Below are 4,590 nucleotides of genomic sequence, written 5' to 3' on the forward strand. Positions count from 1 at the left end.
ATTTTGAATCCAAGATGCCTTTTACAGCCATTGTAAGTTACACTGCTATTTAGGTTCCTCCTACAAAAACATCTGCAAAGACCTGCATCTTGGGTGAATCTAGCAGTTTAGAAAAATCAGGAGTAGGTGAAAACTAGTATCAATTTGATCAAGCATTTTCTCTATCCTTACTATTAACCACTGGTTTTCTCTTTTTATCCCTCTCTTATGAGAAAACTTTTAAGCATCTTCCAGTGTAAGGTCATTTTTGTTGGTTTTGGCTGGAACACTGGGAGGACTTTAAGGAATGCACACGGACACTTGTGCATGCTTGCAGCATGCTCTTCTCTTGGGTGAGTGAGTTCAGATAGAGAAAATGAGCTCTGTACTTTGTCTTCAGGATAGCAGCATTCACCTGAGGTATGGAGAACTAGAAAAACTTGTTGAACAAGGGAATGCCACAATTATTAATATTCATTTGGGCAGAACTAGTGGAATGCAGGAGAGCAAACTTCCGTTTTTTCATTTTAAGAGCTGTGAAAATGCCAGCATGTAAGTGCTTCTAACTACTTTATAAGCCAAACATAACTTTTCATGGTCTACGAGCACAGCCTTAGGGCCCCAAAATCTCTGAAAAGCCATTATTCAGAAGACTTCAATAGAAAGAAGAAAAATAAGTGACAAAAAGAAAAACAAAAGGGAATAGAGGAATAACTCTTACCAGGCTGTGATAAAAAGCAAGAGATGTGATTGATCGACTGTGTGTTATCCTTGACAATGCGTTAAAGCAGCTAAATGAACGCTTGTGTGCCACTTCTGTTTTCTTCTTTCCAGTGGGTGCTTCTCAGCTCTGATTTTCATTTCTTTCCTCTAATTAGTCTTTCTGATCCTTTTCTCTTTCTTCCTTATTCACGGCTTCCTTTCTTCTGCACCGAGGTGCCATGGCAATGTAAAAATCAGAAAGGTACTGTTTCATAATGTGCACAGCCCTTAGTTTTTAAAATCCTCTGCTCCCATACATTTGTCTTGATGACTTGGGTCTGTTTTCGTGTCTACACAAAAATAGTAAAGTAAACCTCATTTTAAAAATCAAATCAGAAGCACCTGCACTTTGTTCAGCATGCCTCTTTGTTCTTCAGCTCACGCATTCTGCCATTTCTGATCTCACACACAGCCTGCTGGGTTGTTTTTTTCTGAGCAGGACCATGGCACCAGCCATACCTGATAGAAGATCTTTCTCTTCATAGCCATCTGTGACATCATTATAGTTTATTGTGCTGCCTTCTGCATGTGTTTGAGACACGCATTTAAGTTTTCTCTCACATGCAGGTTTTCAACTTTAAAGACACATTATGACATCATTTTTCTCCCCTTAGAGTTTCCTACTTTATCCTGATTTTTTTTTTTAGGATGCACATTGTATTTTTGCATTCTATTGAAAAACTACATGATACATTGCTGTCCTGAATCCGTCTCCTAACTACTCACTGCCATTTCACTCATTACTTCACAGATCATGATGTGCTTTTTCTGTCTCTTCGTTAGCTTGACAGACCTTGTGTTGGGTTTTCTGGTGGGATTTCACAGTTTTGTCTTTAAGCTTGCTGCTGCAACACCAAGAGCTTCCAAGCACCATTCGTGCTGGTACCCTGAGAACACTTGATCTTGTATCAAAGGGACTTTCATGATTCCCTGATTTCAGAACTGAGCTTTTCATCTCACAGCTGCGAAATGCTTCGAAGACTCCTAGGAGCTGCTGCGTCAGTAAATACGGCACACAGCATTCCATTATTTCTGTTTTAATACCATTAGCAAATACAGCAGGCATCAAAATTGCCAGTTCAATAATGATGTATCCTAACTGTTTGAGCCCTTGTAATAACTTAGGCAATTTTAATTCACAAAGCATTGTTTGCTACAGTGGCTTTGAAATGCAGTAATATCAGCTTGCCTACCTTGCAATAAGGCAGGATGCTTAGGCTCGAATGAGAGCCAGGGTTGCTCAGAGCAGCATCCAGAGTCCCCTGCTGGTGACTGCAGGTCTCAGCCCAAAGCAGTTCGGCAAGTTTGGGTGGGTTTTTGTTTTGTCTGTGGTTTTTTGGTTTTTGTTTTTTTACCTACAGAACTCTTCAACCACTTGCAGAGATTCCTGTCCATGATGTGAAAAATGTAGCATCCTACTCCATCCCAGCTGGACTCGGGTGGGGATCCTTTGAATTCTCTGCACAGTAAGAAAGTGACACCAACACTCAGGGTCTGTGGACATAAAGAAACTTTGACTTATAAAATATAAACAGGAAATGGAAAAAGGGAAAGAAAAGCAGAGAAAGCAAGAGAGATGAATTAGCCCGCACAGGTGGGCAGGCTGAGGATAATTACTCCTGCCCCACTCAGCAGGGTTGCCAACTAAGAGAGAGTCTTCCACTCAGTGCGAGAGAGAAATCACTGGTCCTGGGGTCCAGTATGGGACTCTGCGGACAGGGGGTGCCTGGACTCAGCGACTGGTGCAACAGCAGGGCTGTTCCAGTGGAGAGAGACCCCAGGGGCATGTGTGAGCCCCTCTTTATGGTCTGCAGTTCCTGCCCCTCTGGACCCGTGTCGCCAGGAGCCGTGCACCACCCCAGCTCCAGCCCAGGAGTGGTTGAGATGTTGCCCAGCCAGGAAGGTCTCCAGGGCGCTGTTACCAGGTCACTAAGGGCTCAGCCCTTGCCCTTAGATGAAGGTGGTACCTGCCTACTATGGACAGGGACTATGTGTACCTAGGAAAACAGTGAGTTCTGCCAGGACATCTGAACTACTTCCAGAGCAGCAAAGCAGTTCTAACATAGCACACTGTACAGATAAATACACCTTGCTTCTTACCAGGAGTATTAATTCCCTGCCAATCACTGCTGTGCTATAGCTAGGTCCTCCATACCGCTCACAGTTTAACAGATGAAGATTTATCTTTCCCCTCCTCACACTATAGAAGATGCTGCTATTAGGGAAACACTGTTCACCCTCTCTCAGTTGCTTAAAACCGGGAACACTGATTACCATTAGCTATTTTAATCAACATGCATACAATCCGTAAAATCCTGGAAAACAGTTGAGCCACTACAGTGGGACAGGAAGTACTGGAGATGGGCAACAGGGAAGACCTACAGAACCCACAATTATAGGCTTGCAACAATTCTGAGAAATTCCAAGTTATGGGGACCTGACTCATTTCATTAATATACAGAGCTTTTGAATGAAACTTGGCTTAATGCATGGTTCTATCAGCTCATGGGTTGTTATCCTGTTAATAGCAATGATTTCCCTGGTTTTAATTAGGAATTTTTGCTTTGAGCATCATGTGACAGACAGACCTAATCAGATTAATTTTGCAATTAAGATGTGAGGCACTGTACCCTCAAGTACAGATAGAATGTTAAAACTGAACAGTCTGTTTGTGATGCTATATAGTTTAGCATTGGCAAGTTGTATTAGCCTAACTAGGAAATCCTATCTAACAGAAAATCCATAAACCAAGGAGAAGTTTTCAGTTCAAAAAATCCACCACAATGACAGCAAACAGCCTGCTGCTTTAAAGATCCCCTGCAACCTGTACAACCAGTTACTTAGAACAGGAACCCTAAGAACAGACACATACTTTACGTGTTGGGAAGGTGAAAAACCAACGAGATGAGGGAGAATAGGACGCTTAGAACACCACAGCCAATTAGAACCAAACCCCTGAATTACTCATCTATGCTGGGTCATCTCATTACAAATATGCTTCCCCACTGAGGAGGAGCAGAGCAGCCTAGCCATTCTACAGAGCACTTACCAGAAATAGCTACCAGGCATCCTCTCACTCCAGGATTGTTCTAAGTACAGGGACCTAAGTTTAAGAGCCCAACTACAAATATTTCACAATGAGACTATGCTCCTTGCTCCATGTGTCACATTTAAGAGTCTGCTACATGAAAAATTCTGCCCTGCAACGCAGAAATGAGTGGAGAGGGAAAATATTTTAATAAGTTCTGTACTCACCAAGTCACATACATGGAAGGCAAATGGAGAATACAGAAGTTACCACAACAGTAGCTGTAAAATACTATCAAAAGCCAATATAACACACATACATTGCTATGTATATAGAGAATACATTCTCATGCCATTTTAACTTGCACGTAAGTATTTTAGATTGTTTATGGAATGTTGTACTGCTGTATATAGGGTACAGTCCACAACCTAATGATCTCAAGTTATGCTGCTTTATCTGCAAAGCCCCTGAAGGCAATCGTGAGATGATGGGGACTGAATCAGTGACAACGACAGAAGGATTTGAGCTTTGCTGCCAGGAGGTGGCAGCACCAGCGTGCCTGATGCAGGGGTTCAAGCCTCAGTGGCATTTAAGAGCTCTGAGGTATTCTCAAGTCTGTTTCCATTTATACTTTTACTTTGGATATCTGGTCTATTTGTAACAGCGACTGCACAACTGAACATATTCTTGAAATACAAATAATCCATAAGCTTGAACCCCAGCAGAGCAGCTATCACATTCTACATCAATCCAGTACACATGGACTTCTGCATAATTGATAGTTTTATTGGAATCTGTTAAAAGATGTTTGTTCAGATCAC

Source organism: Buceros rhinoceros, unplaced genomic scaffold, assembly GCF_000710305.1.
Source record: "Buceros rhinoceros silvestris isolate BGI_N320 unplaced genomic scaffold, ASM71030v1 scaffold32413, whole genome shotgun sequence".
Classification (NCBI taxonomy): Eukaryota; Metazoa; Chordata; class Aves; order Bucerotiformes; family Bucerotidae; genus Buceros; species Buceros rhinoceros.